This window comes from Coregonus lavaretus, assembly GCF_964263955.1.
Source record: "Coregonus lavaretus genome assembly, chromosome: 19".
In the NCBI taxonomy this organism is placed as follows: Eukaryota; Metazoa; Chordata; class Actinopteri; order Salmoniformes; family Salmonidae; genus Coregonus; species Coregonus lavaretus.
Window position 1 is genome coordinate 37836515 of NC_140006.1, and position 22345 is coordinate 37858859.

Here is a 22345-nt window from a genome sequence, read left to right on the forward strand (position 1 = left end):
GGTTAGGGTAAAGGTTAAGTTTAGGAGTTAGGTTAAAGGGTTAGGGGAGGGGTTAGCTAAAATGGTTAAGGTTAGGGTTAGCTAAAATTGTTAGGGTTAGCTAACATGCTAGGTAGTTGCAAAGTAGCTAAAATGCTAAAGTTGTCCGCGATGAGATTCGAACTCGCAACCTTTGGGTTGCTAGATGTTCGTGTTATACGACCAAACACCCTACTTTAATTTTTGCCTTAAGTAACCATTTGTCTTATGTAACATACCAAACATAACATTACTGTTACGTTCTCCCTCGGGTGTAGTTCGTCTGAGGAGGAGATGTAAATGCCTGTGCCTGCGCACACAATGTAAACTAGATGGATGGGGAAGAAATGTGGGATGTAATGAACTAAAATAACCAGACAACAACCAGATCTCAAGGTTATCCCTCGGGGGACGTTCAGTAAGGTATTTACATTACATTTTACTTAAAATATACAACACCCATAAAGAAACAGTAATGAAACAAAAATCAATCAAACAAACCAGGGAAGGTAAGAGAAGGGAATGTTTGGGAACGGGTTCCAATTAATGAAAATAAACAAAAGGTCCCTCCTCTTCTACACGCCTAATCCTTCCTATCACTAACCCTAACCCACTTTCCTACCTGTTTACCAAAAAATACAGGGGTGACACCCGCCCGGCTAACCTAGTGTGTAAAACAATGGTTTATCTACGTGGGAATGTACACCCATGGGAAGATCTACCTTTCCCTTCTCCAGGACCTAGGTAGGGTGGAGTACATCAGGAGGACAGGCTGGAACACAAACAAAGATAAATTAACACAGCCAAACAACAAGTGTCCTCCCTCTTCAAGCTCTCTCGTCAATCAGCTACAGCTGCCAGGACTCCGGACCGAAGCCCACCATCGTCAGCCGCAACTCAGCACACCTGTAATGCCCAGAACACACAAACAAACTACAAAGGAAAACGGGGAGAACAAAAAACACGTCACACGTAACAATTACATTTACATCATTTAGCAGATGCTCTTATCCAGAGCGACTTACAAATTGGTACATACAGTATTATACTAATTTGAGTGTCCCGGATTTACGTTTACTATGTTACATCTAGTCTATGAGACCAGGCTGGTCTCTAAGGTGCAGGGTAGAGTACCAGGTGGTAGCTGGCTAGAAAAGGTGACTAACGTTCAGCATTGTCTCCGTCTTCTAGATGGTAGCGGGGTGAACAGGCCGTGGCTTGGGTGGCTGAGGTCCTTGATGATCTTCTTGGCATCTGTAGAAGTTTGTGAGGGTCTTAGGGGCCAAGCCACATTTCTTCAGCCTCCTGAGGTTGAAGAGGCACTGCTGTGCCTTCTTCACCACACTGTCTGTGTGGATGGACCATTTCAGGTTGTCAGTGATGTGCACACCAAGGCTTTTCACCCTCTCCACTGCGGCCCTGTCGATGTGGATGGGGGCGTGCTCCCTCTGCTGTCTCCTGAAGTCCACGATCAGCTCCTTCAATTTGTTGACGTTGAGGGAGAGGATATTTTCTTGGCACCACTCCGCAATGGCCCTCACCTCCTCTCTGTAGGCTGTCTTGTCGTTATTGGTAATCAGGCAGGCCTACCGCACTAGTGTAGTGTTTAGGCTGTGTTTGACTGTCTAAAGGCCTGCAGACTAGAAGTAGCCTAGCAAACAAAAGACAACTTTGGGTTTCTGTTTAAAGCCAATGGAGCATGTCAATGTCAACAGTGCAGCAGGAGGTGTAGCCTAACACATTAGCTGGGACATTGGAGAATGCTCCACACAATAACCAGTTCAGTTCATTAAACAATACACAGCAACCATTGCCCTAACTAACGCCCAAAGGTATGTTAGCAGTTCACACCCACTGATACTCCCTCTCTCACAGTAAAGAGATGTTTACACACTCTACAATTCCCTATGTTCACACTAGAAGTGAGTAATGTGGAAGATATGTGCCTTGTACTGGTTAGAACTACATTGAAGTGCTATATAGTGTGTGTGCTTGTGAATGAAGGTATATAACTCACAGGAGCAGCAAACACATACAAAACCATTTTAAATTAAAACACATGCTATGGGAAAACAGTTGGTCAATGCCAGTAAGAGTGTTTGGTTTCAGTTCCCTCCCACTGGGCACAGACATCAGTTCAACATCTAGTTTTTATTTATAGTACATTTGGTTGAGTTGTCAACTAATGTGAATTCAACATGAAATCAACCAGAAATGTCACCATGTCATTGGATTTAGGTTAAAAGTTGGGTGAGAAAAAAGATGATATTCCCATGTTGATGACTTTTTTCAAATCCAATTAGTTTTCCACACTGATTCAACGTCATCACAATGACATGGAAACAACGTTGATTCAACCAGTTTTTGTCCAGTGGCCTGGCTCAACTTAAAGACTTTCCTCTCAAAATGGCCTCTGAAGATGCCAACGACCCAAGGAGCTGAAGGCCTCACTGTGAGAGGATGACTCACCCAATTTAGCTCCAAATTCAATTTAGATGTTATTTCTGAAAACCAACTGTCCACTTCTTAAAGACTCCCCCATGATCTGCAGTGATTTACAGTTAGTCTGGTAGAAACCCCCTCTGAAGTAAAAAATTGAACAGATGATGTGACGACTTTAGAAATGATGCAAAATAGTCATCTGTTTTTACGGAAGTTTGATAGAATGATAACTGGTAAGTATGCAAATACGATCATTTCAATGAAACCACAGAAAAACAAAACAGTCCCTTTCCATGACTGAATGATAACATTGTTCAACTACATCATAAAATATGCATATCTGCTATACACATAGATATTTATAGCAATCTATTATTACCAACCATGCAAGGTGTTGGTATGAAACAAGTGGAATAAGACATGAACAACCAGACGGGGAAAGAAGGCACTGAGTGTGTTTATAGTCAACACAAACGACACAAATGCCAGGAAGACTCCACAGTAGGTCAACATGTGATGACATGAGATCTCAAAACATGGCCGACCCAGGAGTTTGGGAATTGAATCCACAGAGCAGCTAGCAATAAGGGGAACCGTCTGTGCTACTGTCTGTATGTTTGACATCCGATTACAAGATGAAGTACTTTTGTCTGTCACGATAGTCTCATTCTGACCGGGCTGGCTGTGGAGCTGTCAAAGTGAAATCTCACAGTCTTTGAAGCCTGAGGGAAAAGTGATGCCACTGCAGGACTTGGGGGCAGCCGTCTACCTGACCGGAATGTAGTGTGCCACACATTGATAGGACTTGCGTCAAATGGCACCCTATTCCCTATATAGTGCACTACTTTTAACCAAGGCCCACCCATAGGACTCCGGTCAAAATAAGTGCACTAGATAGAGAAAAGGGTATCATTTGGGACATAGCCAGGGAGTTGATACAGAGTATTACAGACTGAGGGACAATACCACCTCACCACCATCGTTCGCTAGCATCATAGCTCGCTAACCCACCAACTGTATGCCATAATATGGTGTGATCGAATGTTCACACTCAATGTGTTATAATGCATTACTTCCAACAGTATCGTAGTATTTGTGCTTATTTTCAATCCTTGAAGTTTTGTTTGTTAAAGAATATGGTTAAGTAGCTAAAAGCCTACTGAAAATGATTTATACTGAAAATGATCATTGGACTTAATGATTACTCTCTTGAACCTGATGAACTTGAAAACCTGGTGTAAAATGTTGAGTTGTAGTGAGGTTTAAGCCTTGGAACCATGGAACCAGCATAATGACAAAGTAATGAATATTCTGCATTTCCTTCAGGCCTCTGCTGCTCAGACAGCAATGTGGCTGCACCACAAGCACAACTGGAAAAGCATCCCTCCTCAACTAAAGGCCATCCCGTGGAAGTGTCCAAAACAAGGGCGAACAGTGATAATGCTTTTAGATCGAGGGTCAACGAGGTCAATGGTAATTCTGAGGGAACACAGAACATGCGCACACACACATACACACACTTCAGTTCACTCCTCTAGAAAACAGACACCCAATGTATTTGTAACATCTTCTACCAAGACCAATAATACACTCTCGGGCATAGCGAAAAGGAACCCTTTAAGAAGTCATAGCAACTGTCGCCACGGTGCCCACGGAGGACCTTTTCCTTTGAATGGTCACTTTGACAAGGAGTGTTGTTTAAAGACCAGAGGGCTGTAGCTAGGAGATTGGAGAACTGGGGGAGAGATAATGACCTCTACCATCCTACGCTTCCATTAAGTCCATGTCCCAGACATTGTGAGGATGTTGTATGGACGTTGTGGGGACATTGTAAGAGCCTCCATTGTGCGAAGGCTTTGATAACATTTTCAGACAGGCGGGCGCTTGGCCATACACTTAGCTGTCAGATATACACTGTGTACAAAACATTAGGAACACCTTCCTAATATTGAGTCGGACCCCCTTTTGCCCTCAGAACAGCCTCAATTCGTCGGGGCATGGACTCTACAAGGTGTCGAAAGCGTTCGTCAGGGATGCTGGCCCATGTTGACTCCAATGTTTCTCACAGTTGTGTCAAGTTGGCTGGATGTCCTTTGGGTGGTGGACCAATTTTGATACACACGGGAAACTGTTGAGTGTGAAAAACCCAGCAGCGTTGCAGTTCTTGACACACTCAAACCGGTTCACCTGGCACCTACTACCATACCCCATTCAAAGGCACTTCAATATTTTGTCTTGCCCATTCACCCTCTGAATGGCACACATACACAATCTATGTCTCAATTGTCTCAAGGCTTAAAAATCCTTCTTTAATCTGTCTCCTCCCCTTCATCTACACTGATTGAAGTGGATTTAAGTGACATCAATAAGGGGTCATAGCTTTCACCTGGATTCACGTGGTTAGTCTATGTCATAGAAAGAGTTCCTAATATTATGTACACTCAGTGTAGATAGCTTGGCCCCTTCACTCATGGCTATGGAGAGCTGTGTGAAGTTGGGATGGCGCCATCTTTGACGGCTTGAGTAGTATTTGTCAATGTCAAATACAAGGGTCAGTCAATTCTTAGTCATTATTGACCTTTGAGGAAAACAAAACCTACAGAGTGTTTGAATCGTATGGAAATGTCCAGAGCCTAAATAGTCTTTCTATGGCCCTTAAATAGTGCTAATCATAGTTCTTATCACTGAAGGGTTCAATATGAGGCAAGTACATTTAGTTTGAAAGGGTATTTTTCTCTTTATGTCACACATTTTGTGACATCAATTGTAAGAAGAATACAGATTCCTTGCCATGTACAAAACAATGGTGTCAACAATTGAAGATGTTCTTCTTGTTTAGAGTTGTTGTTTTCACTGTTGTGCCTCATAACCATGACAACCAGTGCCAGCTGTGGAGAGATGGCGTGTGGCACAGAAACCACATACACGCACTCCCTCTCTCTCTCTCTCTCCCCCCACTCTGGGCCCTGCACTAACATTAACCTAACCACTGTACCCATGCATAATCAACTGACTATACAAGCTCAAATCAATAGGGTCATTTTCTCCTACAATATAGTGCTACATTGGTTCAAAGTGTCTGAAATGTGACAGTTACAGTACATACAGTCAAAGAATGACAACAATAGGAAGGAAGTTAGAAGCAGAAGACAATGACAATGGTTTATCTTCTACAAAAGACAAGTTAACCAGAACTTTTCCCTGATAAAATAATATATGTTAAGTCACTGGGTTTAGAGACGTTAAACAATTGAGTGAAGTCCTCTTTTAGGGAATACCTCTGAACCTACTGAGTCAAACATAGACCTACAGGCTATAGGCTGCATCTGCACCACATGCCGTTACAACCACATCCCCTTTACTAATAGCTGCACACGCACATCCTCAACCTTAGTGAACCACAATGGTGTGTGAGAGAGAGGGAGAGAGAGAACCAACAGTACAAATACACATCACTAAACAACTTGGACAAAGATGCACCAATTTAAATGCTTCACATTACTAACATGTTAGTCACTGGGACACATTGTAAAATGGGCCAGTTCTTCTGATTTAGGAGAAGATTCAACTCAGTCATTTCTGACCTTTGAAGAAAACAAAACCTACAGAGAGTGTTTGGATCGTATATAAATGTCCAGAGCCTAAATGGTCTTTCTATGGCCCTTAAATAGTGCTAATCATAGTTCTTATCACTGAAGGGTTCATTACGAGGCAAGTACATTTAGTTTGAAAGGGTATTTTTCTCTTTAGGTCACACACATTGTGACATCCATTGTCAGAAGAATACAGATTCCTTGCAACGTATAAAACAATGATCTCAACAACTGAAGATGTTCTTCTTGTTTAGAGTTGTTTTCACTGTGCCATCTGTGGTGAGACGTCGTGTAGCACAGAAACCACTCACAACTCTCTCTCGCTCACTTCTACCTCAAATCACCCTGGGCCCTGCACTAACATTAACCTAACCTTTTTTAATGTAATATCTTATGTTGTTCTTGTCTATAACTGTTCTGTACTTTGTCATGTATTTGTACGTTTTATGTGGACCCCAGGAAGAGTAGCTGCTGCAGTAGCTAATGGGGATCCTAATAAACTAAACAAGCTCAAATCAAATAGACTCATTTTCTCCTACAATATATTGCTACATTGGATCGAACTGTCCTGTCTCTGAAATGTAACAGTTACAGTACATACATAGTCCTCCTCAACCTTAGTGATCAGAGAGAGAGAGAGAGAGAGAGAGAGAGAGAGAGAGACATTTGAAATGTCTTTATTCTTTTGGAACTTTTGTAATGTTTACTGTTAATTTTTTATTGTTTATTTCACTTTTGTTTTATCTATTTCACTTGCTTTGGCAATTAAAACATATGTTTCCCATGCCAATAAAGCCCTTAAATAAAACACTAAACATAAGCGATGCGCAAACAGTGCGTCAATACACTTAATAACAAGAATGCAAAATCCAAAACCTCAACGGACAGGCGTACAACAACACACAACTACAAACAAAACCAAAGGAATCTTATAGGTGACATAATCAGGACAGGATAAGACACAGGTGCACCAAACAGACAAAACCAAACAAACACAGAGAACATCAAACGGTAGCAGCTAGTACTCCGGGGACGACGAACGCCGAAGCCTGCCCGAACAAGGAGGAGGAGCAGCCTCGGCGGAATTCGTGACAGTACCCCCCCCCCCCTTGACGCGCGGCCCCAGCCGTGCGCCGACCCCGGCCTCGGGGACGGCCAGGAGGACGTGGAGCAGGGCGCGTAGGATGACTGCGATGGAACTCAGTCAGGAGGGATGGATCTAAAATGTCCCTCCAAGGCACCCAGCACCGTTCCTCCGGACCGTACCCCTCCCACTCCACGAGATATTGTAGCCCCCCATCCGACGTCTCGAATCCACGATGGACCGGACTGAGTACGCCGGAGCCCCCTCGATGTCCAGTGGGGGCGGAGGGGTCTCCCTTATCTCACTCTCCTGGAGTGGACCAGCTACCACCGGCCTGAGGAGAGACACATGGAATGAGGGGTTAATATGATAGTCATTGGGCAGTTACAACCTGTAACACACCTCATTCAATCTCCTCAGGACTTTAAATGGCCCCACAAACCGCCGGCCAAGCTTCCGGCAGGGCAGGCGAAGGGGCAGGTTTCGAGTCGAGAGCCAGACTCGATCTCCAGGGGCGTAGACTGGACCCTCACTGCGGTGGAGGTCGGCGCTCGCCTTCTGCCTGCGGATGGCCCGCTGCAGATGGACATGGGCAGCGTTCCACGTCTCCTCCGAGCGCCGAAACCACTCATCCACCGCAGGAGCCTCGATCTGGCTCTGATGCCATGGTACCAGAACCGGCTGATAACCTAACACACACTGAAAAGGGGTCAGGTTAGTAGAGGAGTGGCGGAGAGAGTTCTGAGCCATCTCTGCCCAGGGGATATACCCCGACCACTCCTCCGGCCGGCCCTGGCAATAGGATCTCAGAAACCTACCCACATCCTGGTTTACTCTCTCCACCTGCCCATTACTCTCCGGGTGGTAACCCGAGGTAAGGCTAACCGAGACCCCCAAGCGTTCCATGAACGCCCTCCAGACTCTAGATGTGAACTGGGGACCCCGATCAGACACTATATCCTCGGGAACCCCGTAGTGCCGGAAGACGTGGGTGAACAAAGCCTCAGCGGTCTGTAGGGCAGTAGGGAGACACGGCATAGGAATGAGACGACAGGCCATAGAGAACCGATCCACAACGACCAGAATAGTGGTATTCCCCTGGGAGGGGGGAAGGTCCGTGACAAAGTCCACAGAGAGGTGAGACCACGGCCGTTGTGGAACGGGCAGGGGTTGTAACTTCCCCCTGGGCAGGTGTCTAGGTGCCTTACACTGAGCGCACACCGAGCAAGAGGAGACATAAACCCTCACGTCCTTAGCCAATGTTGGCCACCAGTATTTAACACTAAGGCCAATACCTGGATGTCCAGAGGAGGGTGACGTATGAGCCCAATAAATGAGCCGATCACGGACCTCGAGCGGCACGTACGTCCGACCCACTGGACACTCTGGGGGAGTAGGGTCGGTGCGTAACGCCCGCTCAATTTCCGCATTGACCTCCCATACCACCGGTGCCACCAGACAAGACTCCGGCAGTATGGGAGTGGGCTCAATGGACCTCTCCTCTGTGTCATACCGCCGGGACAGGGCGTCTGCCTTACCGTTCTGGGACCCTGGGATGTACGTGATCTTAAAAACTAACCGGGTCAGGAACATGTTCCACCTAGCCTGACGAGGGTTTAATCTCCTAGCTGCCCGGATGTACTCCAGGTTACGATGGTCGGTCAGAATGAGAAAAGGGTGTTGAGCCCCCTCAAGCCAATGCCTCCACACCTTTAGGGCTTGAACCACGGCTAACAGCTCCCTGTCCCCTACGTCATAATTACGCTCCGCCGGGCTGAGCTTCTTAGAATAAAAAGCGCAGGGACGGAGCTTAGGTGGCGTGCCTGAGCGTTGCGACAGTACTGCCCCAATACCGGCCTCTGACGCGTCCACCTCTACCTGGAACGCTAAAGCGGGTTCCGGGTGCGCCAAAACGCCCTGTCCGCCTCAGCTGACCACTGCAAACGCACCGGGCCCCCCTTCAGCAGGGAAGTAATGGGAGCTGCTACCTGTCCAAAACCCCGGATAAACCTCCAGTAGTAATTGGCAAAACCCCAAAACTGCTGCACCTCTTTCACAGTGTTTGGGGTTTGCCAGTTACGCACGGCTGACACACGGTCAATCTCCATCTTCACCCCTGACGCGGACAACCGATGACCCAAGAAGGAGATGGACTCCTGGAAAAACAGACATTTCTCTGCCTTGACATACAAGTCATGCTCCAACAGTCTACCCAACACTCGGCGTACCAGGGCTACATGCTCGGCACGTGTAGCAGAGTACACTAAGATGTCGTCAATGTACACTACCACTCCCTGCCCATGCAGGTCCCGGAAGATCTCGTCCACAAATGATTGGAAGACTGAAGGAGCATTCATTAACCCGTATGGCATGACAAGATACTCTTAATGACCTGAGGTGGTACTAAATGCTGTCTTCCATTCATCCCCCTCCCTAATGCGCACCAAGTTATAAGCGCTCCTGAGATCCAGTTTTGTGAAGAAACGCGCTCCGCGTAATGATTCAGTCATACTCGCAATCAGAGGAAGAGGGTAACTGTATTTCCCAGTGATCTGATTGAGACTACGATAATCAATACACGGGCGCAAACCTCCATCTTTCTTCTTCACAAAAAATAAACTCGAGGACGCAGGGGAAGTGGAGGGCCGTATGTATCCCTGTTTCAGGGACTCAGCTATGTATGTCTCCATAGCCGCCGTCTCCTCTTGAGACAGAGGATACACATGGCTCCGCGGAAGTGCCGCACCTGTCTGGAGGTTTATCGCACAATCTCCCTGCCTATGAGGTGGCAATCGTGTCGCCCTCGTCTTGCTGAACACGAGTGCCAAATCCTCATACTCAGGGGGAATGTGCATTGCGGGCACTTGGTTCGGACTCTCCCCCGTGGTCGCCCCCACGGAAACACCTAGACATCGCCCAACACACTGGCCAGACCATTCCTTGAGAGCCCTCTGTTGCCACGAAATGGTGGGGTCATGGGTGACTAACCAAGGAAGCCCCAGCACCACGGGATACGCAGGAGAGTCAATTAGGTACAACTGAATAATCTCCTTATGACCCCCCTGCGTCTTCATCTTTAGTGGCGCTGTGACTTCCCTAATCAACCCAGACCCCAACGGGCGGCTATCTAGGGCATGGACAGGAAAGGGTGTATCAACGGGCAGGATGGGAATCCCTAACCTAGAACAACATTTCCGATCAATAAAATTCCCAGCTGCGCCTGAATCGACTAGCGCCTTATGCGGGGAATGAGATGCAACCTGAGGAAATACTACAGGTATACAAAAGTGAACAACAGAGAGCTCTGGGTGAGTGGGGCGCCTAACTGTTGTCCCGATTCCCTGGAGACCCTCCCCAGCACCTAGCCGCAGTGTGTCCTCCACGGCCACAGCTGGTGCAGGGGACGGCCCCCCTCGGATTCTCTCTCCTTCTCCCTCTAGCGCCAGCACCCCCGAGCTCCATTGGGATCGGCTCTGAGGTGCTGGGGGATGGAATGGACGGCCCCATCTCGGGACGTCCGCGGGTGGCCAGCAGGGTATCCAGCCGGATGGACATGTCCACTAGCTGGTCAAAGGACAGATTGGTGTCCCTGCAGGCCAGCTCTCGACGAATGTCCTCTCGCAGGCTACACCTATAGTGGTCGATGAGGGCCCTCTCATTCCACCCCACATCCGCCGCTAGAGTCCGAAAATCCAGGGCGAAATCCTGTGCGCTCCTCTTCCCCTGTCGGAGGTGGAACAGACGCTCCCCCGCCGCTTTACCCTCAGGAGGGTGATCGAAAACAGCCCTGAAGCGGCGGGAGAACTCCGCGTAGCTGATGGTGGCGGCGTCTATTCCCCTCCATTCGGCCCTTGCCGGAGAGACAGGAGATGAGGGCGGACACGCTCTCGTATCCCGAGGGCGCCGGGTGTATGGTGGCCAGGTAGAGTTCCACCTGCAGGAGGAACCCCTGACACCCGGCTGCTGTGCCATCATACGCCCTCGGGAGCGAGAGCCGAATCCCACTGGATTCCGGAACCGGTCTGGTGGGACTGGCCGATGGTGGTGGTACTGTAGAAGGAGGTGTGGGCACGCCTCCCCATTCCCATCGGCGCAGGGTGTTCATGACTTCCTGCATGGTGGAGCCGAGTTGCTGGATCCTGGCGTCCTGGCAGCTGACCCGATCCTCCAGCGACTGTACTACCCCAACATACTTACTATACTACCCAACATACCGTCAATACTAGCCAACATACCTACTATACTACCCCCAACATACCTACTCTACTACCCCCCAAACATACCTACTATACTACCCCCAACATACCTACTATACTACCCCCAACATACCTACTATACTACCCCCCAGCATATGGACTATACTACCCCCCAACATACCAACTATACCACTGTACCATACATACTATACTACCTTCAAAATACCTACTATACTACCCCAACATACCTACTATACTACCCCAAAATACCTACTATACTACCCCAACATACAGTGAGGGAAAAAAGTATTTGATCCCCTGCTGATTTTGTACGTTTTCCCACTGGAGTGGAGTGGCCTAGCCAGTCTCCAGACCTTAATCCCATAGAAAATCTGTGGAGGGAGCTGAAGGTTCGAGTTACCAAACGTCAGCCTCAAAACCTTAATGACTTGGAGAAGATCTGCAAATAGGAGTGGGACAGAATCCCTCCTGAGATGTGTGCAAACCTGGTGGCCAACTACAAGAAACGTCTGACCTCTGTGATTGCCAACAAGGGTTTTGCCACCAAGTACTAAGTCATGTTTTGCAGAGGGGTCAAATACTTATTTCCCTCATTAAAATGCAAATCAATTTATAACATTTTTGACATGTGATTTTCTGGATTTTTGAGTTGTTATTCTGTCTCTCACTGTTCAAATAAACATACCATTAAAATTATAGACTGATCATGTCTTTGTCAGTGGGCAAACGTACAAAATCAGCAGGGGATCAAATACTTTTTTCCCTCACTGTACCTACTATACTACCCCAACATAACTACTATACAACCCCAACATACCTACTCTACTATCCCCAAACATACCTACTATACTACCCACTAACATACCTACTATACTACCCCCCAAACATACCACCTATACTACCCCAACATACCTACTATACTACCCCAACATACAGACTATACTACCCCAACATACCGACTATACTACTCCAACATACCTACTATACTACTCCAACATACATACTATAGTACCCCCCCCCCAACATACCTACTATACTACCCCCAACATACCTACTATACTACCCCAAACTACCTACTATACTACCCCAACATACCTACTATACTACCCCAACATACCTACTATACTACCCCAACATACCTACTATACTACCCCCCAGCATACCCACTATACTACCCTAACATACATACTATACTACCTTCAAAATACCTACAATACTACCCATACATACCTACTATACTACCCCCGCATACCTACTATAATACCCCCAACATACCGACTATACTACCCCCCCCCTCAACATACATACTATAGTACCCCCCAACATCCCTACTATACTACCCCCCAGCATACGGACTATACTAGCCAACATACCTATTATACTACCCCAACATACCTACTATACTACCAACCAACATACTGACCATACTACCCCAACATACAGACTATACTACCCCAACATACATAATATACTACCCCCCAACATACCTACTATACTACCCCAACAAACGTACTATACTACCCAACATACCGACTATAATACTCACCAACATACCTATTATACTACCCCCAACATACTGACTATACTACCACCCAACATACTTACTATACTACCCCCAACATACCGACGATACTATCCCAACATACCTACTATACTACCCAACATACTGACTATACTATCCCAACATACCTACTAAACTACCCCAACACACCTACTATACTACTCAACATACCTACTATATTACCCAACATACCAACTATACTAGCCAACATACCTACTATACTACCCCTCAACATACTGACAATACTATCACAACACACCAACTATATTATCCCAACCTACCGACTATACTACCCCAACATACCTACTATACTAGCCAGCATACCGACTATACTAGCCAACATACCTACTATACTACCAACCAACATACCTACTATACTACCCCAACATACCTACTATACTACCCAACATACCGACTGTACTACCCCAACATACTTACTATACTACCCAACATACCTACTATACTACCCCAACATACCTACCATACTACCCAACATACCGACTGTACTACTCCAACATACCTACTATACTACCCCCCAACATACCTACTATACTACCAACCAACATACCGACTATATGTTAAGATAATTTATTAACTAACTATTTCAGTGTCTCTGTACGTCTCCCAAAAGGTTGTAAGGCTTTTGGATCAAGAAACGGACACAGCTCCCAGTTGCAATAGTCAGAGATCTTTATCCATTGAGTATTCTGTTATCATAATTTCAGAGTCCCACTTTTATACACACACGTCATACAAAAATCCCAACCCGCTGTAGGCGGGCTGTATATTTCCACTGTACCTGGGTTTAACTCAAGTTTTCCTCTGCTCTCCTAACCATCAGGTCACACACACATGTTCTTATCATAGGCTGCATTCCTTAGTTATCGCCGTCCTCACAATATCCTGCACCATATTTCATACTCTTTAACAAGCCTAACGGTTTCTCTCCTCCCTAAATTGGGAGGCCTCTTTATCTTGGTTTCTCAGTTGTCTGTAGCCAGTTCTCCTTGTCCTTTGTTGTCTGGCCTAACTCTTACTCACATTGCTAAATAGTAACACAATGTCATAATCTTTACTGGTCCTACACTCACACATTCTAACACATTTCACACAGTTTCAGGGTGTAATAATTAGTCATTAATAATTATTCTATCAATCCACCCTTTGACTAAATATTACACACATACTCACAAAATATATGTTGTTATAGAAATGAATCACACAGATTGAAGCATATAAGTTGATTTGCATATAAAATGAATCACTAGTACAAAAAAGACTATAAAAATACAATTTGTCTTGCATTGCTACCAAATTTTACTTCCAATCATAACTCACTCTCCTTGTTAGGATTTTCACTATAACATTCATTGAAAAGATAGTATACTAAACATAAAAAATTGTCTCATTTAATACAGGTTAATCAGGATTGAAATGTTCTGCATCCTCCACTAGAGCGGGAGGACATAGGTCGTCGTTCCATCGGTCTGAGTAGGGAATGGGCCCATAGGTCACTGCTTTCTCCAACGCCTTACTCACCAACCCTCTGACACAGGGAATAAGACAACATCCACAAAGAACAAGCATACCCATACAAGCTATAGCTGCACCCAGAATAGTTGTAACAATAGCTTTCCATTTTCCAAACATGTTATCAAACCAACCAGTCATTGATTTATTCACCCACGAGTTCTCAGCCCATTCGTCACTTAATGCCGTGAGACCGGCCAGTTTTCTTGTGACTGTACCATCTGGGGCTGTATTGTTGGGGATAAACGTACAATAATGACCTCCCATCATCTTGCAAACTCCCGCCCTTCTCTGCTAAAAGTATATCGAGAGCCAACCTATTCTGTCAGGTCATGAGTGAGGTGGCGGATAGTTGGTCTGATATTCCCTTCACTGCATCCCTTGTCTAATTAACAAACCTTTGTAGATGTAATTAATCCAGTCAACATTTTTATTAATTGTAACCCACCAGAAAAACATTGTTGTAAACCCTTCTCCAATTTGATCTGTGATTCGCATTACTTTGGTGTCTATAACATTGATAATCTCCGGGGGTCATGGTGAGTTGGGGTGCCTTAGTATTATCCTTTTTAAGAGTGGTAATTTTAATATCAGAACAATTAGGTGAGGTTTGTTTTGATCCCAAATCTATCACACAAGAGAACATGGTCTGAGGCATAGGTGCAGTTAAAAGGGTTGGCCTACCTGTTGAACAGGCATAAAAATTAGTTTGACTCAACGCCCTAGCTGTGTAGTTCATCCACCTTACCCAGAAGTTCTCATTTGAAATTCCTTCTACTTCTCCTTGGTACATTTCCTGCAAGAGGAAATCTTCTACCCTTGGTGGTTTAGTGCTATTTAGGATTCCTTCTGAGGGCCTTCCAAGGGGTATTAGACTATTTTTTGATACCTCTGGTGATAACATTAGATCTACCTGCTGTTCTGTCTCAGGGGTGGAAGATTCATTTCTCTCCTGAAAAATGAGCCTCACATATGTATTTGCCCCAACATCATCAACACAGACCCAATAGTTCCTTGCTATGTCATCTTGCATAATTGACTTTACCGTTATCACCAGTTCCGTTTTTGTCACGATTGTCATAAGAGGCAGACCAAGGCGCAGCGTGATATGCGTACATCTTTTAATGAGTACTTAATACATGAACAACAAAACGATACGTGAAGTCTACAGGTTCACCAACACAAACCTATACAGAACAAGATCCCACAATCAACTGTGCAAAACAGGCTGCCTAAGTATGGTTCCCAATCAGAGACAACGAGCAACAGCTGCCTCTGATCGGGAACCACCCTGGCCAACATAGATCTAAACGATCTAGACAGAAAACAAGGATCAACTAAACATAGGAACTAACACCCTGGCTCAACATTAAAGAGTCCCCAGAGCCAGGGCGTGACAGTTTTACCTTTATCATGGGTTTGTTTAATTCCCCATCGGTGTGCTGCGTCCATTCCATTCTCATAGTCTGTTCCCCAGGTATGTTTAAACACCCTTGCCCAAGGACATAAGCGTTCCCCAGTGCAAATGTATTTACCATACCTTCTAGGACCTAACTTTCTTGTACACGCCCCCTTCTTACCAAAGCCCCCAAAACTTCCTATCTCTTCATGGGAGAAGTCGAATGGTATCTTGAATCCCCCATCTTGTCCTAAACTGACTTTAACTATAAAATAATAATTTCCCCAATAGTCTTTCTTGGTTTCAGTATTTCTACGAGATCGAATCAGTGCCTTGGTATTATTTTGTTCAGAATTTCCCTGTTTAGGTTGACCTGGATTAATCCATAATATGGTTAACACGATGATGCAGCTCAGAGTCCCCCAAAATCCCCAAAACCGCCATCCCAATCCTGTCCCTGACCCACCTGCCTGGTACTTCCCCATACCCACACCTCTATAAACACCCCACAGTGATGAAAGGTCGGGGTAGGGTTTCTTCGTTAACACAATTTACCCCCGAACCCTAGTGGTTCAGTTCTTCTCTTTAACTCTGTGTGTGTTCAACGGTGTTGGTATGTGGGCCTACCTTTTTGCAGTGGGTAACATGGACCCAAGTGGCTCTCTCAGCTATTCTTATAGCGAAGGCAGTTACCAATAGGACTTGGTATGGTCCTGCCCAGCGTGACTGCTTTCAATCCTTTTTCCTCAACGATTGGATCCACACCCAGTCTCCAGGTTGTATACTATGAGTCACCTTCTCCTTTAATTATCCTGTAGGACACAAAAACCATACGGGTATGGTTAACGAACCATTTTCTCATGTGTTCTGCTAGTGTATTCTCTAGTTTATTTTTGTCCCCATGTTTTTGTGTCAGTACTGATGTCATATATCCCTCTCTACAATCCACAGTTTGAGTGAATGGCCTATCATATCTAGGAAACGCCAGCACCATTGAAGAGGTCAATAATTGCTTAATTTCATCAAATTGCAAATCAGCCTCGTTATTCCAAATTATTTTATAATGTGCTGCCATAGCTTTTCCATAGATAAGATCACTCAATTTTCCAGTGTGTGACGCATAATGCTCGACAGTAATTAATCATTCCCAAAAAGCTAATCATTTGTTTCTTATTCAGAGGTTTAGGAGCTTCTAATATTGCCGCTTCTAATATTGCCGAGGAATTTATCCCCTCAAATGTAATCTTGACAATTCCTGACAGTCTCATACAACAGGAATGGGTTCTCCCTCTTCTCTATACAACCACCTGGAATCACCCCTTTCTGTTCATGTAGTAGTGGTCTATTGACTGTCTCACCTTTAGTGGTCTATTGACTGTCTCACCTTTAGTGGTCTATTGACTGTCTCACCTTTAGTGGTCTATTGACTGTCTCACCTTTAGTGGTCTATTGACTGTCTCACCATTAGTGGTCTATTGACTGTCTCACCTTTAGTGGTCTATTGACTGTCTCACCTTTAGTTTCTTTTGGTAATGGCATATTACCGTGAATCGTTACGGACCCACCCCAAGCAATCCCAGACTGCTTCACTTTTAATTGGCTAATCCATTGATCTGTTGCTACTTTGAATTATGACGTTTACTTCAGTCAATATTTTAGCAAGTCCTCAAATCAATTTCCCCAATTAATGAATAAAGACTACTGACCTTATCCTTGCAGCCGAGATTCAATGTAGGTTTGATTCCGTCACCGTCTCTGTCATTATCAGGTGTTCTCTGGCCTGTGTTATTGAACCCTTAATGCCAAAGGGCAGGTATTTCTATTTACGAATGTATCATTCGCCCGTCGACGGTTTTCAGAGTTACCTGGAATGACAGAGGCAGGTATTGGAATCTGGCTCGAAAGGACCAAGCTGTTAAGAGAATTTATTAACTAACTATTTCAGTGTCTCAGTACAAGTTGTAAGGCTTTTGGATCAAGAAACGGACAGAGCTCCCAGTTGCAATAGTCAGAGATCTTTATTCATTGAGAATTCTGTTATCACAATTTCAGAGTCCATCTTTTATACACACACGTCAAACAAAAATCCCACCCCGCTGTAGGCGGGCTGTATATTTCCACTGTATCTGGGTTTAGCTCATGTTTTCCTCTGCTCTCCTAACCTTCAGGTCACACACACATGTTCTTATCATAGGCTGCATTCCTTAGTTCTCACAATATCATGCACCATATTTCATACTCTTTAACAAGTCTAACGGTTTCTCTCCTCCCTAAATTGGGAGGCCTCTTTATCTTGGTTTCTCAGTTGTCTGTAGACAGTTCTCCTTGTCCTTTGTTGTCTGGCCTAACTCTTACTCACATTGCTAAATAGTAACACCATGTCATAATCTTTACTGGTCCTACACTCACACATTCTAACACATTTCACACAGTTTCAGGGTGTAATAATTAGTAATTAATAATTATTCTATCACTATACTACCCCAACATACAGACTATACTATCTCAACATACCTACTATACTACTCAACATACCGACTATACTATCCCAACACACATAATATACTACCCCAACACACCTACTATACTACCCAACATACCTACTATATTACCCAACATACCGACTATACTAGCCAACATACTTACTATACTACCCAACCTACCTACTATACTACCCAACTTACCGACTGTACTACCCCCAACATACTTACTATACTACCCAACATACCTACTATACTACCCCCCAATATACCTACTTTAATACCCAACACACCTACTACACTACCCCCAACATACCGACTATACTACCCAACATATCGACTATACTACCCACCACACCTACTATACTACCCCAACATACCTACTATACTACCACCCAACATACCTACTTTAATACCCAACACACCTACTACACTACCCCCAACATACCGACTATACTACCCAACATATCGACTATACTACCCACCACACCTACTATACTACCCCGCACCATACCTACTATACTACCCCCCAACATACCTACTATACTACCCCAACATACTATAGTACCCCACAACATACCTACTATACTACCCCCCAACATACCTACTATACTACACCCCCAACATACCTACTATACTACCCCCCAACATACCTACTCTACTACCCCTCAACATACCTACTATACTACCCCAATATACCTACTATACTACCCCCAACATACTTACTATACTACCCCAACATACCTACTATACTACCCCCAACATACCTACTATACTACCCCCCAACATACCTACTATACTACCCCAACACACCTGCTGCTGACGTCACTCACAAAGCACTTTTGCAGCCAGGCACGTGTGTTGTGACTGAGTGTGTGACAGAGAAAATCGTTTTTGTGTCATTTAGAGGGAAAACGCATGCATTTTAGCGTTTGAGTCACTTTTCAAAAGTTGCTAAAAGTTCCAAATACATTTTTTTAAGTAGCTAAATGTGTTGATAGGTGCTGTGTGAAAAAAAAGTTGCCAGGGTATTCTGAAAAGTTGCTAAATCTAACAACAAAATTGCTAAATTGGCATCACTGCCCAGAAATGTTCCATATGCACAAAATGCTTAATTCTTAATTCTTCTTGTGCACAAATATCTTTACATCCCTGTTAGTGAGCATTTCTCCTTTGCTACTATACTACCCCAAAATACCTACTATACAACCCCAACATACCGACTATACTATCCCAACATACCTACCCCAACACACCTACTATACTACCCAACCTACCTACTATACTACCCCAACATACCTACTATACTACCCAACATACCGACTATGCTACCCCAACATACCTACTATACTACCCAACATACCGACTATACTACCCCAACATACCTACTATACTACCCCCCAACATACCTCCTATACTACCCCAACGTACCTACTATACTACCCTAACATACCGACTATACTACCCCAACATACCTACTATACTACCCCCCAACATACCTACTATACTACCCCAACATACCTACTATACTACCCCAAAATACCTACTATACTACCCCCCAACATACCCACTATACTACCCCCCAGCATACGGACTATACTACTCCCCAACATACCTACTATACTACCACCCAACATACCAACTATACTACCCTAACATACCGACTATACTACCCCAACATACCTACTATACTACCACCCATCATACCTACTATACTACCCCAACATAACTACTATACTACCCCAACATACCTACTATACTACCCCAACATACCTACTATACTACCCCAACATACCTACTATACAACCCCAACATACCTACTATACTACCCCAACATACCTACTATACTATCCCCAAACATACCTACTATACTACCCACCAACATACCTACTATACTACCACAACATACAGACTATACTACTCCAACATACCGACTATACTACCCCAACATACCTACTATACTACCCCCCAACATACCTACTATACTACCCCAACACACCTGCTGCTGACGTCACTCACAAAGCACTTTTGCAGCCAGGCACGTGTGTTGTGACTGAGTGTGTGACAGAGAAAATCGTTTTTGTGTCATTTAGAGGGAAAACGCATGCATTTTAGCGTTTGAGTCACTTTTCAAAAGTTGCTAAAAGTTCCAAATACATTTTTTAAAGTAGCTAAATGTGTTGATAGGTGCTGTGTGAAAAAAAAGTTGCCAGGGTATTCTGAAAAGTTGCTAAATCTAACAACAAAATTGCTAAATTGGCATCACTGCCCAGAAATGTTCCATATGCACAAAATGCTTAATTCTTAATTCTTCTTGTGCACAAATATCTTTACATCCCTGTTAGTGAGCATTTCTCCTTTGCCAAGATAATCCATCCACCTGACAGGTGTGGTATATTAAGAAGCTGATTAAACAGCATGATCATTACACAGGTGCACCTTGTGCTGGGGACATATATATATCCTGAGCTGCCTTATATCTCCAGACATTTCAAAACCTTGTTTGCTATGATTTATTTTTTGATTGTCTTTTTTGCCATTTATGAATGTGTTATTCAATGTGTTTCTCTAGGCTATAGTAGTAAAGGCCAAATTCAATATTTTATCAAATGTTTTTTAAATATATTGTTTTATACCTAAAGGGGTCCTAAAATTCCAAATCAAATAGCTAAATTATCCATAGTATGACCATCTTAAAACAATTCCATTTGTCAGCTTAGAACCCCCCCCCCCCCCCCCACCACAATGTCTTAGACTTTTAAGAATCAAGAGAAGTGGTGATTACGGAAATAAAGCGAAGAGGTGATTAGGGAAAAAAAGAGAAACAACAAAGTGAAAGAGGAACTGGGGAAGAGATTGATCCAAGAGCAGAGATTAGGTGATATATTCAGTAGAGATTGAGAGAGACAGAGGGAACTGAGGAGAAAGACGAAGATAGTGACTGTGTGTGAGAGACATGCTGACTGACTGACAGACAGACAAAGAAAGAAAACAAAAGAGAGCGAGACAGAGAGACAGCAATAGAGAGAGAAAGAGAGACGGAGACAGACAGAGACAGCAACAGAGAGAGAAAGAGAGACGGAGACAGACAGAGACAGCAACAGAGACTGACTGAAACAAAGAGAGAGAGACAGAACGACTGACAGACACTACAGAGACATCAGCCGTTCTTGGGCCCAGTTGTACCTCCTTGTTGTGCCGTTCTCTCACCTGGTCCAGCTCCTGCTGCAGGGAGGAGACAGTCTGGCCTCTCCCTGGACCCAGCGCACCTCCCTGGCAGACAGCTCCTCCTCCAGACTTCTCTCTTGCACCTCCTACAGGAGACAACACACAGGTCATCTTCTAGCCATAGTAGAATTGACAGAAATACTACACTTTGTTGTTATGGATACAACACAGAAAGAATACATGGATTCATTTGGTACGTCCTTTTATAAACAGCAACAGAATGAAGGTTTCACCTTCTCCTTGACATGTTGGGTGATGCTGTCCATCTGTCTGCTTAGGCTCTCACAGCGAGTGAGTGTCCTGCAGCTCCTGAGTCATCCTCTGGAGTTCTTACGCTGTTCTCTCCAGCTGCCCCCGACACACACACAGGTGCTGGCCCTGATGCAGAGTCCTGGAGCAAAATGTCAAAGGTCAATTAGAGGGTGCCTACTCCTAGATGGTCAATCGGATATCTGAAAGGTAACTGAAGACTGAACACCATGAAATGATGTTATGATGTTACTGGTGGTGTTTTGTCAGAGCAATACTTCAGGTAAACAACCCACCTTGCAACCATCCATCAGTATAATAATAACATAACTCATCTCTCGCTCTATCAATCTATCCATTCATCCCACCATCCCACCATATCTTTCTAAGAATCCTCCTTCCCTTGTCATTGTGCTTTTAGCAGGTCTAACCTCTCACTCAGAAACTCCACCTGTGGAGACAAAACATGGGGGAATCGTCAACAACAGCCCTTCACGTTTATCACTATACCAGAATGGACAGTACTTGTAACAAGAATATACTT

At 44.6% G+C, this 22345-nt stretch overlaps 1 long non-coding RNA gene across 3 annotated transcripts; it reads right to left on the bottom strand.

Moving 5' to 3' along the window:
• Positions 1-13595: 13595 nt before the first annotated feature.
• LOC311146438 lies at positions 13596-22253 on the bottom strand. 3 transcript variants are annotated; one of them, XR_014614671.1, is made up of 5 exons: positions 22233-22253; positions 21786-21943; positions 21535-21638; positions 17551-17709; positions 13596-16656 (listed from the first exon to the last, which is right to left on the bottom strand). It is a non-coding gene; the product is annotated as an uncharacterized lncRNA (long non-coding RNA). The 3 variants fall into 3 exon arrangements; XR_014614672.1 differs by lacking the exon at positions 22233-22253 and having other exon boundaries at positions 21786-22216; XR_014614673.1 differs by lacking the exon at positions 22233-22253 and having other exon boundaries at positions 21511-21638; positions 21786-22216.
• Between the last annotated feature and the right edge of the window lie 92 nt (positions 22254-22345).